Consider the following 24,595-nt stretch of genomic DNA (forward strand, 5'->3'; position numbering starts at 1 on the left):
ACCAGATCAGGGTTGTTCTTTGTTGCCTCTACTATTAGCCATGAAACTGCTAACAGCACAGGTCACACAGACCCTCTATTGAAGAAATTACTGACCAGAATAAAGGACACAAGATTTACCTATACATGGATGCTACTTTGTTCATGCTGAAAAATCCTTTCGTTTGGATGCCACAGTTATCTGAAGTATGATGCTTCTTCCCTTTTTTGAGGTAGGGAGTACAGTTAGACACATTTTTACTTTATAAATCTCCGGAGTATTTATTAATATTTCATAGTGTGTTATTAAATTTGTACTCCTGCTGTGTTCCTTGTTACGGGCATGTTCAACTGTAATAAGGATACATTAAAACTTATCTTATTATACATTTTAAACATGTGCATCTCTGTCTGTCTGTCCCTCTGTCTGAGAGTCCATTTGTTCAAGAACTCCTCCTAAATGCTAAGAGTCAGGGCCACCAAATCTGGCATGTAGCTTCCTCTTATCATGACTTAAAGGAAGGTCAGGGTTTGGTTGTTCCAGGATAATGGGATATGCCTGGAATGTGATTGATTTGTATCAAATGGAAAGGGAGGAATGTGATAGCAGGGACAGTTATACTCACACATGACCACATGGGTCAGTAAGGACCCCAGCAAGCAGCTGCTAGCTGCTGCATGGCTCCCCCTATTGCTAGTCCAGTCCTGGAGAGCACTGATGGGCAGGGTATGCATCCCCTTTTACTCCTGGGCCAGCCCTGTGGATAAGTCAATGGACAGGATGCACATACACCTCTGGGCCAGCCCTGAAGAAATGTCAGTGGCCATCCCACCCACTGCCTTGAGCCCCTGCCCCCCTACTCTGAGACCCCCTCCTACCAACCCTTTCCCTGAGCTCTTCCTCACCCCCAAACCCTAACTCTGTACTCCCCCACATCCCCAGCCCCCTGCCCTCAGCCCTCCACAACCCCAAGGCCCTGCCCTGACTCCTGCACTCCCCAAATGCCTAGCTCCATTCCCCGAAGGACCCGAGCAATTTTGGGTAAGTCTTCCAGTGAAAATAAAATTTAAAAAATGTGGACCCCAGTACTGTAAGTTGGTCTTACCATTGTCGTATATGGAGGTAAAAATCACTTCCTCACTCCTACTCACTAATCGCCTGTTAAATACATTCCTGATTGAACTACCCCTTTTAGCAACAGCATTGCAGGGGAGCTTGCGTCAAATTGCTTGTGCAAGATGACCCCTAAATCCTTTCTAGTCACTACTTTCCAAGAAGCAGTCCAGAATTCTGTCGATCTGCTTTGCATTTTTGTTTTTAGATGTCTAAAATAACCTTTGACTTTATTAAAATACATTTTGTTTGAGTGTACACTGTTCATCAAGTGATCCAGATTACTCTTTATGACTAACCTCGTTATTTAACACTCCAACCATCTTCTAAACATGCCCTGGTTTCTTTTAATCTTTCTTCAAAAGATAAACCTTTTATGATTTTATGTCTTCTCCCTGGACAGACTCAATTTTGTCCACACCTTTCCTAAAGTACAGTGCCTGTTGAGGTGGGTTCCCTCTTCGGTGCATCTGGAACCAGTGTTTCTGCTCATTTTTGTTATGTCTGTGCATGGAATGAATTTTTGTATGTGCACCACTATGGGGGGGGGGGGAAGGGCGGAAGAGTCACACATCCCCTCCTCCAGGCCTCAGCAGCTCAGAGCTAGGTGAGCGGTGCCTCTTTGGCCATAGCAGCTGGGATGGGGGCTGGGCCTGGGGAGGGGCACATCTCTGCACCCATGCACTTGGCAGGTGTCCCTCTCTCCCCGGCTACTGCAGGTCCAGGCCAGGGTGGGTTGGGCCTGGGTGCTAGTTCCCTTCCCCAGCCACAGCAAATCTGGCTTGGCCACAGGAGGGGTCATTGGCAGGAGAGGGACACCACAACACGTTCAGGGCTTGCTGAGAGGCATTTCTCCCCACTGCAGCCCTGGGCACCCATGCAGTGCTTAATAGGAGGCCACACAGCTGAGAGGGAATTTAGCCTCTGAGCCCCCTAATCCTCCAGCCTCAGCTGCCTCTCGCAGTGTGCCGCTGTGACAAGCTGCAGGCCTGTTCCCAGTCCTATACTTCCACCTACATTCACACAGGTTGGGACACACCTAGCTGCAATGACACGCAGGCTTGCAGACTAGTGAATGCATGAACCAACAATAGAGAAGCTACAGCCAAATAACCATCAGCCAACCAAGTCTTGGACCGGGAGCCGCACGGACCTGACTAGTAAATAATAATAAATTAATAAATAAAAATGCAAGCTAAACCTAAAATACTAGAAATATTAGCAAACTCTCACCCTGGCTGATGATACAAGCAGACTACAGATTCTTAAGTCACAAGCTACATTTGCCTCACAGCTTGGAATCCCCAAGTTTTCATACACAGGCAACAAACCCCTTGATACTTGGTCCAGCACTTCCACCACTTCAATCTTTATTCCTCAGGTGTTTCCAGCCATCTTCTTGTGTGGGGCCTGAAGAACAACAGATTATGTCACTCCCTGCCTTATATAGCTCTAGGATATGGCGGGAGCACTTTATTCTCAAACTCATTTGTAGAAAAATACAAACATGGAGTCCAGAGTCATGTGACCTGGTCACATGCTCTGGCCATATTATAGCAGCCATTGCTTATAGGCGGTCTGGAATGTTCATAGGAAGGTTAAGTTTTTCAGGGTCCACTGTCTTTTTGGATGGGGCATCAGTATGGTCTGGCTTCTTTGTTGTTGTACCAAAAAGGCTAGTTGTGAGTGTCACTTAGAGTAAGAACAAGTGAAATACCTATAGTCCTAATTTTAGATATAAAAATGATACATGCATACAAATAGCATAATCAAATTCAGCAAACTACAGCTTTTCCAATGACAACTGACATGACCCATCTTGTACAAAACACATCATAATTATGCCATAATCATATCATAATAATATCACTGTGAAGAATATGAGGTTCAGTGTGATATCATACCTGGACTAAATATTAGGGCGAAGGCCTCATCAGTGCCTCGTACAGTGGGATAGTTATCTTCCCTCTCTTACATATAACACTCTTGCTAATACACCTACAATAATATTAGCCCTTTTCATAATTGCATCACACTGTTGACTCAAATTTGATTAGTGATCATCTATAGTACCCAGACCATTTTCAGCAGAACTTTGATCTAGCTAGTTATTCCTGTTTGTGTTAGCTTCTCAGTTTTAATCAGTTTAAAATGTGTTTTCAATACTGTGTAGTGCTATTTTTTAAAGTCAGAATGTTGTGCAATACTAAGACAAATGCCTTTCAAAAGTCCAGGTCTATCAGATCTACACAGAAATTTATCAACAAAATTCATATAAATCTTCCTAAAGAATGAGATCAGGTTTGCTTGACAAGGCCTATTTTTCATAAAACCACATTGACTGGCATTAATTATATTTCTCATTTCCTTAATTCTTTATCAATTGAATCCCTTATCACTTTTTCATTATTCTTCACATGACTAATATCAGGATAGCCAGTCTATCGTTATCCTCGTCAGCCCAGTTGCCCTTTTCAGAATATTGGCATAAAGTTAGTATTCTTCACATCTTCTAATGTATATTGATTCCCCCATTTTTCCAGGTGCTATATATGGCATTTTCATTTCTAATTGCTGTCTTTAGTTTCCTATTGAATCAGGATGGGCTTTCATACAAGTTCTTTTCTTTTTTGTTTACCAAAAAAACCCAAACCAAACCAAACCCACAACCAAACCCCAAAACATAAACAAAACAACAACAATAACCCCATGATTCTACAATGTAAGGAGACTTTATTAGATAATGCCAAATTTTCATTAAACATTTCAGTCTAAATTTTCCTCCCAGTCAATTTTGCTTATAATTTTGATCAATTTTGGGAAATTAATTCAGTTGAAAGATGTGCGTGTGTGTATATATTTTTTACTAATCAGGGCAGCACTCTCTCTGCCTATATAAAATGTAATCAGGTCATGATCACTGATCTGTAGGTAACTATCAACTTTTGCTCCAGTAATAGCAATTCATTTTTCTTCATATGAAGATAGACATTTTCTATCTTCACCTGTCACTCAACAAGCTATTTCCCAGCTTTTCATGATGATTCAAAATAACTAAAATATTTTTTATAAACAGTCTTTCCCGTAACTCACATCTATAGCCTTTCAATAGTAACATTATCTTTATGAAGTTTAGCTTGAGAATTCAACCACTTAAAGGTCCAATGCAGAAAAGCTAGGATACAGCACAGATTTAACAGGTTCATAAAAAGCATTCCACTCCTGTGTGTGTTGGCCAACATCTTCAAGCCAACACCTGCATCCCAAATATTGGTTTGACCTGGTCTTTCAGTCTCCCCACCTATTCAAATCTTGACTTCTTTGCTCACTCAGCCAGAAGCATAGCAAATTGTGGTGATAGTTTGTGACTGACATCTCTGCACTGAGACCTGGGTTGAGACCACCAAGTCATTTCATACACACCTCTGAAAAGCTATCACATATTAAGTATTTTTATTCAGTAATGAAAAGGCATCAATTTAAGTTCAGACATGCTTATTCTGGGTGACATACGACATGAAAAGTTCTATATCCTCTAAACTCCAAAGAGAAAGAAGCAGCTACTTTTCTCTCAGTAGTTCAGCATTTAAAGATAAATGTTGATTGTGGTAGAATTATAAAACCCATTTTTTTCCTGTCAAAAGTCTGTGAAAACTAGTTTACTTCACTTGTCTTGAAATTTGTAAATTCATCATTATTAATAAAATTGTTGACACCATCACTTTTTCTATTGTATTAGATGCTGATTTTTTCCTCCGGTTCACACTTTTGATCATTTCATGTTTTCTCATGTTATTAAAATACATTACTCAATGTGAGAATAAAATGTGGGATTCCTTTCCTGTGTTGTATGACAATTGTTTCTCTCCCACAATCACAATCTTCTTTTAATCTTTGCCTTAACTTCTCTCAATATATAAAAATGCAATAGGTCTCCAGCCTTCTTTTCCACGTCCTCTGGTATCTCACAGCTTTTCTACACACCTGCAACCATTTCCTTGTACTTGCTTTTCCAGGGCTCCTCCTATTTTTTTTCTCTTCACATCCATCTTGTATGATATTTCCTGTGCTTTGAAGCAATACTTTGTTGTCGACTAAGTGGTTTCTTTCTCCTTTCAACCATTTCTTAAAACCCACCCTCTGTAAATCCATCCCACAACAGCTTCTGACCCAGGAGCCTTGGGCACTGCCCTTTCTTCAGCTGCTGCCTCTTGTCTTCATGTTATTAGTAGGTGTAGTCAGGGCACAATGAGGACCTTAGTGACTGATGTGCCCTGTGTATTTATGCTGCTATTTTTAAAATATGCTAAAGTCAGAGATACTGTAGCATAAAACTGAAATACAATCTGGTTTAAAGTTCTACAATACAACAGCACATCATTGGGCATTTCCAGTCAGCTCTATCCTTCGACCTTTCTCCAGGGAGTGAAGGAAAAGAGGTTTGTCATGCACTTGATCTTAATTAGCGAAGTTAAAGAAATAAGCACCACAAAACCGAGGTTCTCTCTAACCTTTACATATGTTTTTTGCTTAGAGTGCAGAATTACAGAAAACCCCACTAATGTGAAGTGATGACTGAGTACAAATATGGGCATGGATTAACTAGGATAAAAAAGATTTTTTTTAAAGACCAAGATTATGCAAGATTATGTTGGCTGGCCAAAAGTCTAGGTTTTGTCTGCAGGCCAAGAGCTGTGGGGGACGAGGGGGTTAACCAATTACTGGGGGGCACTATCTGGTGAACAGACATGCCACATGGGAACACCTCCTATTCCTGCTGCTTAGAATTGAACCACACCTTCACAGTCCTTAAACAGCTTCTCTGCCTCATGAACCATCTCCCCACCCCTTACCCTGAGCACAACCAGCAGGAGCTGTGCTAAGCCCTTCTAAGAGAAACAAAATTCCTCTCTTTTCATCTTCAAAGCTTTTTACAAACATTTACCAGTTAATCCTCACAACACCCCCGAGGAGGGAGTTATGTCTAATGTCGTTATTTCCCAACAAGCGCAATTAGTCCTAATTGTGTTGTGTGTAATGCAACCATTTATAGAGCAGAAGAGTAAAGAAAGCACTCTAGGCATTCCTATATCTCAAAACCATAACCAGGGCAGCAGGTCTGAGAGTCAACTGGCTTGTGCTTGCACTTACAAGGCTAAAAACAGCAGCATAGATGTTTCTATCTGGGCGGGAACCAGACTCTGAGACATACCTCCTCCTATTCAGCAGGTGTCAGAGTCCAGTGGCAATGTGTATACCAAACATGGCAGAAGTAGGGTGCTGACAGTGCTACTGTGTCCCTTGACTTGAAATGGATGCCATTGTGGACAGAGTTTAACCATCTGGTACAGTGGCACCAGCACCTGTCACTATACAAATAGTTCCAGCACTCTGGTCTATCTGTGCTGGTAATTTTAGCCCCATGCCACAAGCCCAGTGAGCACAAGTCAGATTACCTTAGCTCTGACAGTTGCTGCTACAGGACTTTTTTGTTTGTTTGTTTTAGTGTAAACATATTTAGAGAGTTAAATGATATGTCCAGGCCATAGATGAAGTCAATGGAAGAACTGGAATTATCATACAATAATTCCTAGCAAGACACTGACTCTGTGGGTACTCTTGGGCTAGAAAAAAGATTAGTGGATGTTTAGCTGAATCACTGTCTTACAGCTCCCTTCCCTCCATTCCACATCTGGTGAGGCCACATCTGGAGTACTGTATCCAGTTCTGGGCCCCCCATTATAGAAAGGATGTAGATGCATTGGAGAGGATCCAGCAAAGGGCAACCAAAATGATTAGGGGGCTGGAGCACATGACCTATAAGGAGAGGCTGCGGGATTTGGGATTATTTAGTCTCCAGAAGAGAAGAGTGAGGGGGGACTTGATAGCAGCCTTCAGCTTCCTGAAAGAAGGTCCCAAAGAGGATAGAGAGAGGCTGATCTCAGTAGTGACAGATGGCAGAACAAGGAGCAATGGTTTCAACAGTGGGGGAGGTCTAGGTTGGATATTAGGAAAAACTATTTCCCTAGGAGAGTGGTGAAGCACTGGAATGGGTTACCTAGGGAGGTGGTGGAATCGTCATCCTTAGAGGTTTTTAAGTCTCAGATTGACAAAGCTCTGGCTGGGCTGATTGGGATTGGTCCTGCGTTGGGCAGGGGGCTGGACTTGATGACCTCCTGACATCCAGTCCTATGATTCTATAATACTGGCGGCCAACTCCTCACTCCTCTCCCCAGCACCTCCCACTTGCTGGGGACCCCACCAATTAACTCCTCCCCTCTCTCCCACTGCCTCCTACTCACCCTAATCAGCTCTTTTGCGACATGTGGGAGACTCTGGGAGAGAGATGGAAGAACAGGGAAGGGGCATGCTCAGGGGACGGGGTAGGGCAGGAAGAGGCAAGGAAGGGTCGGAGTAAGGGGAAGAAGGTGGGGCGGGACAGGGCCTGGGGTGAAGCTGGAGCAGGAAGAGGTGGGACAGGGTGAGGGATTGGGGGAATGGTCAGTTGGAGGTGCGGTCTGGAGCAAAGCAGGGGTTGACCATCTTCCAGGCCTGGAGGAAGCCAACACCTAATAATTCCTTGTTGCCAGTTCTACCCTTGAATCACTGTCTTACAGCTCCCTTCCCTCCATTCCCCAGTCTGAGATAAACTGCTCTTTCTATATTGCACTGGCTGCAAAAGAAAAAAAAATTGAGTCAAGTGTCTTACTGATTAACTCCCTCCCAAAAACAAAGTGGCTGATTACTTTTTAACCTCAATACCAACTGGAAGCCAACTTAGCATTCACTGCACGCTCTTTGGGATTTATTAAAAGTTGATTACAAAAACTGAAGGAAAACACATACTGCATCTTGAAGAGCTTTGGAGAAAGCCAGTCTAGACAATCCTTTAAGAATAAACCAGTTTTTGTACATCATGAAAGAAAACATGAGCTTTCCAAGTGTTATTTCCAGTTAGACATGTAATTTACCCCAGTAGACAACTGGAGCTCTATTAAAATACAGTAGGTACATAGAAGTAAAATATTTTAGAAAATCAAAATACTTCCTACAGCTAAATAAATGCGGAACTAACAGTCATAAACAAGTGTAAATTACTTTTGTACTTCAATGATCACTCAACTTTAAGTCTCAATTTCTTATCCTTAATCTGACAATTTTGAATCAGCAGCAAATAAGGTGGCTGTGTGCTTTATTTTTTATCTTTATATTCTTGTGCTAGCACAGATTCAAATGACAACCAACACTGTAAAATTATGGGATAACATTAAACAAACTTAACCTGTATAAATTTAAGGCCTATTCAGTAGATGCTCAGCTGGTTTCACAATTGCAATATTGTGTAAAATAGTCACAAAGCAGTGGTAAAAAACGGTTAAGTTTTTGACAGCAAAAAGAAAACACTAAAAGTAAGAAAGCTAGCTAATATTTTTGTCTGTGACAGCTGCAACAAGCAGCTGCAGAAGCAAGTACCTTACAAAAATTAAAGAAAAAGAAAAAGAGGCGAAAGCCAGCAGCATGTAACATGCCAAATACACACAGTTTTATGAGAAGACAGCCAGAGACCTCAAAAAGTTTCTGCACCTATGTAGGGAAAAATAAAATAGCTCCACAAATTGGTGGGTCAAGAATTTGTTGCTAAGCTTCTAGAGACTAAGGCTTTTCACCTTGTAACATAAAGACTTCCCGCTCAATAGTTTCAGATCATGTTATCTGAGAAACCATCTCCCCTTTTATGATAGCACCAGAGCCCACACAAATTTGGCTACGTCTACACTGCAGGCTTCTTGCGCAAGAACTGTTTTGCACAAGAGTTCTTACGCAAAAGGTCTTGTGGAAGAGTGCGTCCACATGGCCATGTGCTTTTGCACAAGAAATGTGCTTTTGCTCAAGAGCGTCCATGGCAGTGTGGATGCTCTCTTGTGCAAGAAAGTTCTGAGGGCCATTTTATCCATAGGAGTTTCTTGCACAAGAAATCCCTGTTGCCTGTCCACCCTGCCTTCTTGCACAAGAGCTCTTGTGCAAGAGGGATTATTCCTCCTGGGGAGAGGAATAACTCTTGTGCAAGAAGCCCTTTGTTCCGATGCCCTACTGTAAATTTACTTGCGTGAGAATGTGCATGCAGTGTAGTCGCTCCGCAAGTTTTTGTGCAAGAATGGCCGTTCTTGTGCAAGAAGCCTGCAGTAGATGTAGTGAAGAGGCATTGCATGCAGGTCCCCTGAACATGAATTGAGCCTCAAAGTCTATTCCTCAAAACAAGATGCTGGAAGAAGCTATAAAAATATGGTTGTGTTTATTTAGTTTTTATTAAATAAGCACATTAATTAGGTACAGCTTTGTGCTCCTCACAAATGGCTAAAACAATGCTAACTGTTGCATAATTTGGGAAATCTGCCCAGTTGAATATCAGCTACAGAAATAACTTTTTTTGCAATAAGGGCATAACGACCAGCTTGAGAAATACAACTTCCCCCCCCCCAATCCAAAGGAAAAACGTATATTGCTGTCTTAGATCAGTCAAAAACCAAGTCACACAGAGCCTCTTATAAAATATACAAGACTCTTTCCATAGCAACTATATTCCCATGATAAGAAATATAATATAAAGATTAGGAAAATCTAAATTGAGATTTGGCCTCTGGTATTTCTATAAATTAGGGATATAGGATTTTGTGATTGATTTCTAAATCCTTGATCTCTTGATTTTTTTTACAGTTAAAGTTTTAGGAGGAAACTTTGGAAACAGAAAATCATTGCCTCATCAGCGCATAAAAGTTTATTTATTCTATATAGAGAGTCTTCCAGGATAGAGCATAGTAAAAACAACAATTTTTGAGAAGTCTTTTCAAGTCCCGTGGATAATATTGGTTACTATCATTACTGAACATCTGAGGTAACCTTTTTTTATTACAATTAATTTTTTTCAATCACAAAAATATGTAAGTACTACCAGAATATTTCCTTGACCACTACTCCTTTCTAAATTAACATTGCTTGAAAAGGAGATAAATGAACAACCCTCTGTATTGCTAAGTCATGCTCCAATTTTTCTCATAACAATGCCTCCAATAATGTTGACAATGAAATAATTTGGGCTCATCCTTTGCTGAGCCTATTACGTGTAGGTTATAATGTCTGTATTTATTTTCCAGGGCTTCATCTCTGCCACAATACAGGATTGTTATTAAACACTTGAGATTTCTGAGCTATTGTAACCTTAATTTTAACTCTACATTACCTCTTTTTCATTCTCTCTTTTCAAGTTGACTATGATTTCCAACTCCTGAACCATTTTCTTGCTAAATTGATAAAATGCTTCAAGTGACAGTACTTAAATTAAAAAAAAAAAAAACCACACATATACAATGCAGACCAACTACAGCCAGTTGTAATTCCCAGAAATTTAATCTACACCTGTTATCTAAACAGCAATCTTACAATAATAAAACAAGTTTCAGTAAACAGTAAAACCTGCTGTAAGACAACTGCCTCTGTGGGAGGCTGGCTGGTCTACTTGCTCATTTTGACAAACATCAGGCTGGTATGAGTGTTACATACCATGTAAGAAGAGCGTGTATGTTTAGCCAATTACACAAAGCCATTCAGAGCAGCAGTGAGCACCAAGTCATCGCTTTGTTAGCCTTATGAATGAAGAAAATATTGTTTAAAAACAACACGTGGAACAATTTGTACTTTAAAGCACAAGCTCAACTGCTCTCCTACAGGCCTCTTATTTACATCCCTCTGCCACAGAGTTAAACAAAAGAACCAGATAGGCAGAACTGTATATCCAACAGCAGTGATCTCTCAGGGTGCATCTACACGGCAGGGTTATTTCGGAATAACGGCCGTTATTCCAAAGTAACTATGCGAGCGTCTACACAGCAATTCCATTATTTTGAAATAAATTCGAAATAACCGACGGCTTATTCTGACCTCATTCCATGAGGAATAACACCTATTCAGAAATAGCTATTTCGGAATATCAGTAGCGTGGATGCTCCACTGCTGCTATTTCAGAATAGCTCCTCATTCAAAGTAATTGCTCCCTAGTGCCTCCTGGGGTTCTAAATGAAGGTAGCATGTCCACATTAGGGAAGCCTGTCATGGACTAATTTTGAGACTTTCCTGTAGTGTAGACATGCTATTTCAAAATAAGCTATTTCAGAGTATTTCTTCCAGAATGGCTTATTTCAAAATAATGATAGAAATGAGACCATGTTAGTCTGGTGTAGCTGAAACAAAAAACAGGACTATGTAGCACTTTAAAGACTAACAAGATGGTTTATTAGGTGATGAGCTTTCGTGGGCCAGACCCACTTCCTCAGATCAAAAATTTTTGATCTGAGGAAGTGGGTCTGGCCCACGTAAGCTCATCACCTAATAAACCATCTTGTTAGTCTTTAAAGTGCTACATAGTCCTGTTTTTTATTTCAAAATAAGTGTGCTAGGTAGATATAGCCTCCGTTTTATTAATCAGGAGCGCTGAACAGAACACCAGAATTCTTCCAGAAAATCTCTACCAAGTTCTGCTGGTTTGGTTTAGCAGGTGGACTGAATTGTCAGGATCCAATTATACAAGCCCTTCATACATGGACTTCTCTCAGAAGCTAATAAGGGTTGTGATATAATTCAGATAAAACTAATGAAAGTATTTTGGAAGGTGAAACAACATCACATGAAATATTCTGCTCAAGTCACATCCACACTTCTAATACAATTGCCTAGAGATTTTCAATTTGTGTGACTGACGACCTCAGTTTTACATCTATAACAAAAAATAGTCTTGCTAATCTACTAAAATGGATGTAATACAGGCAGTCCCCGAGTTACGCGGATCCGATTTATGTCGGATCCGCAGTTACGAATGGGGCTTTTCTCGCCCCGGAGGACTGGAGCGGCGGGACGCCGAGATGCACTTCAGTCCCACCGCCCCCGTCATTCGGGGCGAGAAAAGCTGCTCCATGTCTCCCTGGTCTGTTGGCGGGGGGAGAGTCCCCCCCCAGCAAACCAGGGAGACGCAGAGCAAAGCCGCGGAGCACGCCCGCAGCGGGACAGCCCGGGCGCGCCTGGGCTGTCCCGCTGCGGGCGTGCTCCATGGCTTTGCTCCCCGTCTCCCTGGTCAGCAGACCAGGGAGACGGAGCAAAGCCGTGGAGGACGCGGGCGGTCCTGCCACCTGCGTCTCCCTGGTCTGCTGGGGGGGGGGGTGCAGCTAGTTCTCCCTCTCCCCCCCAGCAGACCAGGCTTTTCTTGCCTATGCCTGGGGTAGAGCAGCTGGGGCGCTGCCGGGTTGGTCCCGCAGCGCCGCTCCTCGGCGCTACTGTACCAACCCGGCAGCACCCCAGCTGCTCTGCCCCAGGCGTCCTGATTCAGCCGCTGTTGGTCAGTTTCAGCAGTGGCTGAATCAGGACGGCTGGGGCAGAGCAGCTGGGGTGCTGCTGGGTTGCTCCAGTAGCGCGGAGGTGCGGCGCTACTGGAGCAACCCAGCAGCACCCCAGCTGCTCTGCCCCAGGCGTCCCCAAGTCAGCCACTGCTGAAACTGACCAGGGGCTGACTACAGGAAGCCCGAGGCAGAGTTGCTCTGCCCCGGGCTTCTTGGAATCAGCCGCTGATCAGTTTCAGCAGCAGCTGACTTGGGGACGCCTGGGTTTCTTAAGTTGAATCCGTATGTAAGTCAGAACTGGCGTCCAGATTCAGCCGCTGTTGAAACTGATCAGTTTCAGTAGTGGCTGACGCCAGTTCCGACTTACATACAGATTCAACTTAAGAACAAACCTACAGTCCCTATCTTGTACGTAACCCGGGGACTGCCTGTACATATTGGACTCCAGTTTTTTGTTATTTCTAGGTTATCTACAAAATATGAGAAGCAGAAGTGCTACTTATCCACTATTAGGACACCAATACACTCCTGTTCTTTTGGGGGGAAAAATTATAATGTTAAAAAAGGCAAATGTTTCTATATTGCTGTAAACAGAGTAAAAGTTATGTAAACAGTTCATTTGGACAGCCATTGTTGCTAATGTAACAGGAATGTTTCGGAAGGCAGTTACTATTATTATTTATTCACAAGATACATGCTATGCATACCAGCAGCAGCTGACACCAAAATTAGTTCTTTCAGGGGTACAAGAAAAAAAAAAAGTTCTTATAGATAATATTTAGTTTCCATGGATAAGTCAGGTTTCAATTGCCACAGTAGTATTTGTGGGATTCTCTAATCCTTACTTGTGCAAAACTCCTCTTGAAATCACAAGGAGTCCTGTTTGAGTGAGCATTAGAGATTTTGGTCCTCAGTTTTACACATCCATACTTGAGAGGGTCTAGGAAAATATGGCAATTATTTTAGTAACCGAATTTGGAATACAGTTTTGTTATGATATAATAGAAACCTAGAAAACATGCTAATTTCATGATCTCTAATATCTCAATGGTCCGATAGCACCTTAGACTAACAAAAATGTATATATTAAAGATTATAAATTATTATTACAGATTACATTTATATATTTTTGTTAGTCTCCAAGGTGCTACAGGACCATTTTTTTAAAGTTTTTTTTAGTTATAGACTAACAAGGCTACCCCTCTGAGTCTAATATCTCAGCATAACTAAGTGTTCCAACTGGACTATATCCCCATTAATGAAAAATTCTATGGAATTTAATAAGGCATATATACACATATTACTTTAGACAGTTATGTGCAGTTTAAAGTATCTGTATTAAAAAGATGATTCTCTATTAAATGCTACATAATTTTCCTTAAGTGATTAAGTCTGTAGCTTACATACCTTTATCTTTGGATAGGTCTATTATCTCATGTGAAAAAATTAGAGATTCTGCCCTATGGGCACAACCTGTCATTCATCATACTTGAAATGAAAATTGTGTTTGTTGGTACAGAGATGTCAAGCCTATTGTTTTCCCCTTTAGGCCAATGTTTTTGGCTCTTTTCACAAGCCTACAGGGAAAGAAATACAATCTATTGTTTTTTCCCCTCAAGCTCAAACCTCAGCATGGGGGAATTTAATATGAAAGCAGAGTGATTTGTGTGTATTAAGGACCAGCCTCATCACTGAAATGTTTCAAAAAGTCATGTTCCACTTCCCTGACTTATCTCAATTTGATTATCCAAATCCAGGGTTCCCAGAGGCTCTGACAAGACATTCTAAACAAACATTTCTCTCCTTTTTAATGCACCCATTTCTCATGGTATTCTCATCAAGATTGACATTTGTCACGAGACCTTCTAGAAGCTATCTTGGACTTTTTTTTTCAGGCTAATGCCCAAGTTGAAAAAGAACTTTTTTTCAGGAAATAAATGAGAATGCATGTTTTGGTTTTTCTTCTTTCCACCATGAAGCCATAGTTTGTCACTGTCGGTTCTCCTTAAAACAACTGCATGCTGATGTTCTGAACTGACTTGAGGTTCTGCATTTATCGTTCACATTTTTGAAGTTAAATGATAAATTGGTGTAATAGTAACATTCTACCTCCATATTCATTTGACTTTCTGTCCTGAAGGAATAGAATCACTTAAGATGTGCCATGGGTGTGTCTAAACTGGCAAGATTTTGTGCAAAAGCAGCAAAAAAACTTGCCAGCTGTCTACACTGGCCGCTTGAATTTGCGCAAGAACACTGACGTTCTAATGTAAGAATTCAGTGCTTCTTGCGCAAATACTTTGACGCTCTCGCTCAGGGATAAGCCCTCTTGCTCAAGAATACTTGCGCAAGAGGGCCAGTGTAGACAGGCACCTTATTTTTTTGCGCAAGAAAACCCGATGGCTAAAATGGCCATCGGAGCTTTCTTGTGCAAAAGTGCGTCTATTCTAGGCACGGATACTTTTGCGCAAAAGCACTTTTTGCACAAAAGCATCCTTGCCAATCGAGACGCTCTTTTGCGGAAATACTTTTAACGGAAAAACTTTTCCGTTAAAAGTATTTCAGCAAAATCATGCCAGTCTAGCCACAGCCCATGTGTTTTATTATTAATTGTATGGAGTTCTACACATCATGCGATCCTTACACATTTTAGGCTCCCCAACAATGCATACGCTTTTCTCTGAAGCTTGTTCTGGACTTTGACACACTTTTCATAATGTCTGCTTAAAGAACCGCAAATATATGAAGATTTAAGCAAATTTGGCCAGGAGGTCTGAGAAAACTAAGAGTATGGCCAAAAGGACAGAGCAATGGATGGAAACTCAGTGAGTGGTTCATTCACAGCTCGGACACTAACTCACAAGCATCTGGTTAAAGTTTTTCATTATGTTTTTTTTAACCAAGTAAGAGAGCTAAACACTTTGCACCAGTGTTCCCTCTAATCTACATGCCAGTACAGATTCTCAGGTGCTTAATCAGCCCTGACCAGTCAGTCAACTCCATGCATGGAGCCCTGAGCCTCTGACTAGGTGGGGTTGACTAATAACCTGTGAAGCTGTGCTGCCACCCAGCTTAGAGGGAACACTGCTATGCACCCAGAGAATTCATTCATTTCATCTAAGTGGCTCAACCCACTTTACAGACATGAAGTCAACCATTTGCATGTATTTGTTGTCCTTATTTTACATATATTTACACTGGGGCACAGATGGGGGCCACCCACAAATTAGGCAGCTGCTTATGGCAGCAGATTCAGCCTAGGATGGCAGGGGAGGCGGGGCCAAACCTGAGTCCTGTGGAGATCCTAAGCATCAGGGTCTCCATTCAGATTTGGCCCAGCTTCCCCCCACTCTCCGTGTCATGATGGAGGAGTGGCTGGGGAAACCTGAATGACTGGTGCTTAGAACAGGTGCCCTCCCCACTTCTGCCATAACCACCCAACAACCAGAAGGCTCACTGCACCTCACCCCCACAAGGTCCAGGGGAAGAAGAGGGAATGCCACCAGAGTTGAGAACCTTTGTTCTAGAGGACAGGCGGGATGGAATTCTGAGGTTTTGCCGAGAGCAGCGGATTGTCTTGAGCAGCCTGGTGGCACACAGAGAGATGAATGGCCTAATTTTCAGAAGTGCTGAACACAACTGTGTAAACTAGGCCATAACAGACTTGTCCAAGGCCTCACAACAAATCAGAGGTCAAAAGACAGCCTGTCTGAATCCCAGTTCCCTACTCTGATCCCCAACTGGTGTCTAGAAATACTCCTTGAGGGAGACTTCTGATAAATAATTCTGTCCCCAAATGTTCTTTAAACTGAACAATATGGAGTACAGCAATTTCTATTCTAAAGGGGTGGGGGTGGGGGGAAGTGCTGTGTGTAACATTGTGAGCTACCCGATAGAAGCAGCTGAAGCCAAAAGGACGTGCCTGGATACCGCTCAGCAGAGGGAGCATGTGCACTGTTGCCATGGAATGTTATCGATATGTTCTGCTGGAAAAGAGATGCATTCATGGCTTGAAGTCCTTTCAACTACTGAAGGTAAAACAAAAATAATCAATCTTAATAAATAGCGATGAAACCACCATTGCAATTTTCTGGGGAGTATTCTCCTTTCATGAAGTTTGTCCTTAGAACAGAGTATTTTGACAAGCAGGAAACAGTACTAGTATAAAGATGTAAATATGAGTGGAGAAATTTCTGGGCCCCCTCCAGATACCTTTTTTTTGTTTACCCCCTTCCACAGTGGGAAGTTGTTTTGCTAATAACAAAATAATCTGGTCACCATTTCACTCGAGGAAAGAAAAAAAGAAAAAGAACTGGTGGGATCTTGACAGTCGGTGCCATAAGAATTCAGCTGTTTTGCTTTCAGCAGTTTACAATTCTGTTCCCTTATTAGGGACAGATTCCGGTGCAAATAACTGCCCAGTCAAATAATTACGTACAATCAGTAGAATCTGACAGGTGGCAAGAATGAAATGCCTGCTGCACACATCAAGTTTCAATCCTGTCACTTCTTAAATAAGGCAGTTCTTATTTTTTTCCCTTTGCTACTTTGTCTGCCTTTTCTAGCTAGATTGGAGGTACTTCCTGGGACTAATCTGTATCTCGGATAAATGTCAACTTGTGTTATTCTCTTTAAAGCGTGGAAGGCTTGTATATTTAGCACATTTCATTTTTATTTAAGAACTTTGCTGTTGTGTCAGTTATGTAACTGGAAATCACTGCAGCCTGCCTTCTGAAAGGTTCACCACTAGCTTCTGCAGCTCTCATAGGTGTACACAAACTAAAAAAGTCTGTAGCTAGCCCATGCCACCTGACTCCAGCAAAGGGGTTCGGGGAAAGGGGTGTTTAATTGTGATGTAGACATTTGGGCTCTAGAACCCTGTGAGGTGGAGGGTTCCAGAGCTCAGGCGGTAGCTGGAGTCTGACTGTTTACATCAAAATAAGACAGCCCCTTGACCTGAGCCCTGTGAGCCCAAATCAGCTGATGCAGGCCAGCCATGGGTATAAACTGTAGTGTAGACATACCCTTTAGGGGAAATACAATTCCCAGCTAGGACACTCCATGTTAGTAAGCCACTTACTTATACCAAAGCAGCCACCTGAATCTCCTGAACCATATCGTCTGGCCTCACTACTTGTTAACAGTCATCACCAAAGGGAAACCTGTAAAGGGATACTATAGTATGCTGCCACAGGAGACCAAAACATTTCACAGCTGTTGTATTGCTTTGGGTCATTATAGTACTCAGGGTATTATCTTTTAATAAAAGGGAAAGGGAAAAGGAAACATCATAATTTTGTCTGTATGGATTAAAATGATCATTCAAACAGCTGTCAGATAATCCCACCATAAACAAGGATTGTGGTGTGAGTTGCAGGGGGTGTCTCTTGGGTGGTTGTGAGGCAGTTCCAAAGCTGAACTCTTCCTCCATATCTAATGTGCTCTCATGCAGCATGCTGTTTCATACAATACAAATAGCCTATTTATAAGAAATCTTAAGCCCTATAAAGAGAGCCACTGATACAGGAAAGCGGATGATAGATTTCTTTCTATGTATTTCTATTTTTTTTTAAAGACATCTTTGATTTTTTTAAGTGCCCTGACACTTACAGTGCAAAAGCTTCTTTCACAAACAGATAAATCAATCCTGGAAAACTGCCGAAGGATCGATAGAACTCAGGAAGAACTAAACCCATTTCTCTTTGGAGCTTCTTAAAATGTCAAATATTTCCATGGTAGCTGTATTAAAGGTACTACCGTTTTACTAAGTGTTTGGGAAGCATTAAAAATGTCTGCAGTTTGTGATGATCCTGTGCAGGATTAGTAAGACCCTTCCTGGTAGGAGTATAGAGCAACAGCTGCTAAGGTATATATGGCAAGCCCATGTACCCTGACACCCTACTGTCCAATATAAGGCATCTCCATCAGAAGGCGCACAAAGGTCCAGCCAGTTATATTATTACCCATTGTTTTATTCTTACCCACCTTTAGTCCTGTCAGGTAAGAGACTTTTCTACATTACTGATCCTCCCATTGCCACTGCCAGCTCTTTGGAAAGAGGTTGGTATAGACACAGCCCAAAAGGTTTTTCTGACATTTTTCTACTGTTGGCTTTGTACTGCGGAGGTGCTAATGTAAAGGAAATGTTAGAAGCAGCAGTGACAGCCACTGAACTACCAACATAACTTCCCGCAACACCAAGGTGGCTCAGCTCTAAACCACTGAGAGACAGAGGGTGCGTCTACACAGCAGGATTTAACTCAAAATAAGCTATGCAAATTGAACTACATCAATTGCGTAGCTTATTTTGAAATTGGGAGTGTCTACGCAGCACTTATTTCGGAATAGAGCACTTTTCCATAGATTTCCCTTACTCCTCGTACAATGAGGGTCACAGGAGTCAGAGTAAAAAGTCCTCCAGCTTACCAGTATTTTCACATTATTTCAAAATAACTGCCTACTGTGTTGAGGCGAAATAATGTTGCTGTGTAGACATACCCAGTGCCAGCTGCAAGGTCTAGGAAGAGAATTTGGTCTGGGAAAACACAATATAATGGGAAAACATTTTCCCATTCAGTCTGAGAAAACACAATATAATGAGAAAACAGTTTCAATAGAGGAGATAAATCTTGACTCCAACACGTTGACATTAGTGGTGAGAAGCATAAAAGGTTCTGTCTCCTTTAGGAGATTCCAAAAGACAGCTACTAAGGCAGGAATTTCTGTTTAGTCAGTCAGCAAACAATCATCCAAAGATATGACAAATCCACAAATCCATAAGAGCCAAAGGTCTGTCTCAATGCTTTTATAGAACTCTAGACATAATTCTGACATCAATACTTGGCATGGCAAAACTGCTGTGCAAGATGCCAGCATGAAGTGGTCTCCTCACAACATGGCCTTTCTTATTCCATGAAAGAGTGAGCCTTCTCACACACAGAGCAACACCACCTACCTAACCTACGCACATACTGCCAACAAGTTCTTCCCTTTCACCAAACAGTGAAATCCCTGCAGCAATCCTACTTCAATTTAAGCGCAAGAGCCAAGACCCCACACAATTATAATTCATCTGTTATTTCCTTCCCCTCTCCCTGAGCAGACAGTGAGATGGGCCCTGCAGTCACGGAGGACACAGGCTCCTTTAGCTTCCTTGATGACCCCTATAATTGCCCCTTAGTGACAGATTTCAAGTGACTCTAATCTCAAGGGGGCAGAGAGAGACAAGAAACCTAGTTCATTTCATTCACAGTTTTCAACACTGCCCATGATCTTAGGACCCATTCTGCCCACCATAAGACCTTTGGCAAGGGTGCGTCAATGGATTACAGTTGCTTAAGACTTTGAATAGATCTGTCGTTAATTGAATAAAAAGAAGACAAAAACTGGTCTGTTAATGCCAATGAGTTGGCAAGTTGCTTGCTTGAAGAATGTAAGCCCCAATTAAAATATAAATGTGTAATGGTATGATTTACTGTAATAAGGGCATATTACGTTGTGGTATTTTTATGTGATGTTGATAGATTTACTGTCAAGGAAAGGATACTCAGGGGCTGCTGCTGTAGTGTGTGGTGGAAGAAGGGAAGCCAGGATGCTCTTAAATCAGGATGTGGGTGATCTCGTACCGTGGCTTGGCTCAGAGTCTGTTCCTTTGTATTCAAGATGTTTACTCTGCACATATTTTTAATGCTTAGTGCTTGGCTAAGTGTTTAATCAAATTCTGAAAATAAAAAATTAAAGTCATTTTCAGAAAAACTCCCCCTTGAAGGGGAGGGGGGAAAACTGACATCACATCTGAATAAATGTCTAAACTTTTACGTTGCATTTTATGGCTCCTTCTTGAAGTGGATTTTTTGGGGGGTTGTTTTCTTGAAAGTTATCATACTAAAGAAGCAATAATAAGACAACTAAATCATCTATGTTAAAATGTAGGGTTAGCTAAATGTACCAGACAGGCCATGGGAAACAGAGCTGGTCAGAGCTTTTCCAGCATCATATTTTTGTTGAAAAATGTTGATTCATTCAGACCAAAGCCTTTCACAGGAAATAAACAGCTTTCACAAATTTCTTAACTCAAAACATTTTAAAAGGTTTTCAAATTGTTGAAATATTTCATTTAGACATTTCCTAAACTAAAAATCCCAGTTGAAATTACTTTGTTTGAAAATGTAAGCAAAAAAATGAAAATGGTTGAATTGAAACAAAATATTTCAACTGATCCAAATCTTTAAAAAAAAAAAATTCAGGTAGTGAACATTTTGAGATTTCAAAATTTTAATCTAAAGTCAGAATAGGATTTTTTTCAACTATTGGGAAGTTTTACAAAACAGGCAAACCATTTCCTAACTAATTCTAGTGGAAAGTTTCAATTTATCTATAGAACAAGTAGACCATGGACAGCAGCAGTGCAAGCAGTTGCCAGACATACTCTGTCCTCAGACATTTATTTGCTGAAAAATCTTATTCCCTCGATATGGTGTGAGAGCATAAAAGTAAACAAAATTTTCCTACTTAATCCTACGCTGCTACTGGGACTGCTAACTAGAGCTGTGTTTAGCTAACTTACCTGTTCACCAAAGACTTGACTGAAACCACCAACTCATCTAGCAATCACAGAATTTAAAATTTAAAATAGTGTTCCTAACAGCTTCCAACACATGGCAAACAGGTTCTACATAGCAACTCAATAAAGTAGACTTAGAAGTTAAAAAAAACTCCATGAAGTATGACCACTTATCATGGAATTGGACAAAATGTTTTCTGTAAAATCTGCTTTAAAAAAGTAAAGTTATTGAAAAAAATTCATGGCAGACATAATGGGTGTATGAAATACCACAAATCTGTAGAAACAGAATTTAACATATGATTAAGAAATTGTCGGGGTTTTTGTCAGCAGGTGTCAGGTTGTAAACTCACTGAAAACTCATTTGTGAGACATTGATATTCAAACTGAACAGACCCACAGCCTATCAACCACAATTCATATGGATATTTTATATGACATTACACTATCATATTTTACAAGCCGATCAAGGATCACACTTAGAATTTGAGAAGTAAAAGACTGCATTTGTGGGGGGAGATACAGTGTACTTGAAAGCAGCAAGTTTCTGCTTTGTGTATCACCTCCTTCAAAGCTAATCCTTCCGTGTAAAATTATGACTTCTATTATACTCCCCTACTTGAGCAACAGAAAAGCTTCATATATAAAATGTGGAAAGATGGTTTGTAATGGGTGGCTTGGCTTATAATAAAACTAGTTTATTTCTTTTTAGCTTTAAATTATATTTGACGTCAATGGATAAAATTGCACCCAGCATCAGATGATTGGACAAGTATACAGAATGTGAAAACTGATCCAATCATTAGGGGACTATTTTACAATTCCGGAAACCTGTGTTCAAGCTCTCACTCTATCACAGGCTTCCTGTGTGACCTGGGTCAAATCAGTAGCCTCTCCGTGCTTCAGCTTTCCTTTTGTAAGAGGACAGATGAGGCAAACAGTAACTCATAGATACTATTCCTGCCCCTCACTTCCATTCTGTTCTAAATCTGATTTGTCAGTTTTATAATGTGTTCACTTTTTTCCATTGTATTCCTTTGGTATATATGATCATGCCAATTCTCTTCCAGAATTTTGTCTGAGGAAGTGGGTCTGGCCCATGAAAACTCATCACCTAATAAACCAACTTGTTAGTCTTTAAAGTGCTGCATCGTCCTCTCTTTTGTTTCAGCAAGATCAGACTAGCACAGCTACATCTCTATTACTATCCTTACCTCAAGAAGGTGCTGTGAGGGCAGTATCTATAATAGAAATATACAGCACAACAAAGAGCAGAGAAATGTCATCCCTCAAATTATGAACTCATTCCATTCAGGCAAAGGCTCAAGAAATACATGAGCCATACACCACATTTTCAGTGCCAACGAACAGCCTTTATTGGGACAAGGACAATGATTTCACAAAGGAGGACTATCCCCTGAGAAAGCTCATGCTTCATCTCCACAAATCTTGTGGACTTTTAGTGAGATCGCCCCAGTGTTAGGGATGGCAGCAAAGAGACAAAGCAGAGATCTCTACAGGCTTGTCTGCATGGCAGGTTAGTGTGAATCTGTAGCATGCCAGCTGGTGTGCTATACAAACACACTGTGCACTAACTCACAATGGAGACAAGCCATATGGTAGCAGGAACCCAGATAATCATTTCAAATCAATACGTAAATCCCAGTGACTGGTGCTGTGTGAAAACTTAATAGATAGCCAGACTGACTGGGGCAAAAATTCATTTCCTCTGCATCAAATGTAAACATCTTCATGCCAGTTCTTCCTACAACTATCTGAGTATTTCCCCTTCAACATTTCCCTGCTCCTGGAATGCTCTTCCTCATCTGGCTCTTAAGGCTACAATGCAAATCCTTTACTCAAAACTGTAAGTTATAGTTTCACACAAAACCTCCACAGGAATATCTCCATGATCAGAAACGGCACATAGAGGAGAGGCAGGTGCCCCAATTCTATGGGCAGGAGGGGCCAGCAGCAGCTGGTGAGGAAACTAGTAGGTGAAGGGAAGTGGGGCCTACAGCAGGGGTCCAGCCCCCTAGTTGGGGGAAGCAGAGCAAGGTGGCCCCTGCTGCTTTACCCTCCTCCACTCCATAGAAGGGGACGGAACCACCCTGCACTCTCCCATGTGAAGTGAAGCGAGGCAACCAGGGGAGCAAAGTGAGCTGGGGCTGCTTTGCTCTGTGCTTCCAATACCACTGCTGGTGAATATGTGGTGAGTGGATGGGTGGAGGGAATTGGACCCACACTGCCAGCACCATATACCCGGCTCCACTAGTCCCCCCAGGCTGCCTTGGGTGGCAAAAAGAGGCAGGGTGAGGATGTGACAGGGGCAGGAGAGGTGGTGAAAGGGTGGAGAAGAGATGGGGAAGAGGTGGGGTAGGGCAGAGGGGACAGGGCCTGGGATGGAGGGGCATTACCCCAGGGCTTTCCTGGGGGGTGGTGTCATGGGCTAGTGTCCCTCTGGTTCCCCCTCACCAGTTGCCTCTGCCTATGGGACTATTTAGGGGACACAATGTGAGAAGGTAAGGGTCTGTGTAAACAGGAAATAAACAAACAATCTTGTCTTTACTTCAACCATGCCATGCAGGGTCTCTAATCACTGGTGTCAGACTATGAATGGAGAAAGACCCAATAGATCACAGAACACCACTGCAAAAGAGGGATAAGGAAAGCAAACAAGAAAGCTCTTTATGACCCTGAAATCAGAAATACCACAAGTTATAAGCAGGAGGAGCTGCTCTTAGAAAGTTTAGTAGATGCGATACTTAACTGCTTTGCCAGTCACAGACAAACACCCACAAGAAATAAAAAGGCAGCATGAGGTAGATGAATTATTTAGTTAAAAAGGTTGGATGAAACAGACAGAACATTTTGGGCATCTTATCATAAACGGAGGTCTGATGTGGCAGGATCCTGGCTTATTGCCCTGTGTCACTCCAATAGGAAATCCTTGGCAGAGTGAATGAATGACAGCAAGGTATTACAAAATGCAAAGGATTGCTTAATGAAGCAAAACTGCAAGAGATGAGAGAAATATGATATTTGTGCTCAAATTAAAACCCATCTTCCTAGGACTGTAGCTATCATTTGCTCAACCAGACAGGATCTGGCAGAGAGTTGGGATTGATTTTTTCCCTATCTGGATAATGCAACCTAGCTTTTGAGGAATAAATATTCAATGAAGTTGCCAAGCTACTCAAAACCATATCAAGTTCAGTTGCGGAGAAGTTAAAACTCATCTTTTCCCACTTTGGGATTCCAAAGAAAGTCGTCTGACAATAATGCTCTGTTGTCCTTGAATATCTTTAAGAGGTTTGCAGACACCTATGTTTTTACTCATACCACATCCAGCCCACAGAGTAATGGTGAAGCTGTACATGAAGCAACATAACAAGATATCTTATTTCTAAATCCTCACATCTTCATTTCACTCAAATTGCCTTCCAGGCAACAATTCCAGCAAGTGAATTCAGTCATGAAGGTCTCTTGATAAGAAGGAAGGTGTGGTCCATTATTTCAACCATCACTTTCCAACTTGACCCTTGCCATCCTGACT

Source organism: Pelodiscus sinensis, chromosome 1 (assembly GCF_052426305.1).
Source record: "Pelodiscus sinensis isolate ZL-2025 chromosome 1, ASM5242630v1, whole genome shotgun sequence".
NCBI lineage: Eukaryota > Metazoa > Chordata > Testudines > Trionychidae > Pelodiscus > Pelodiscus sinensis.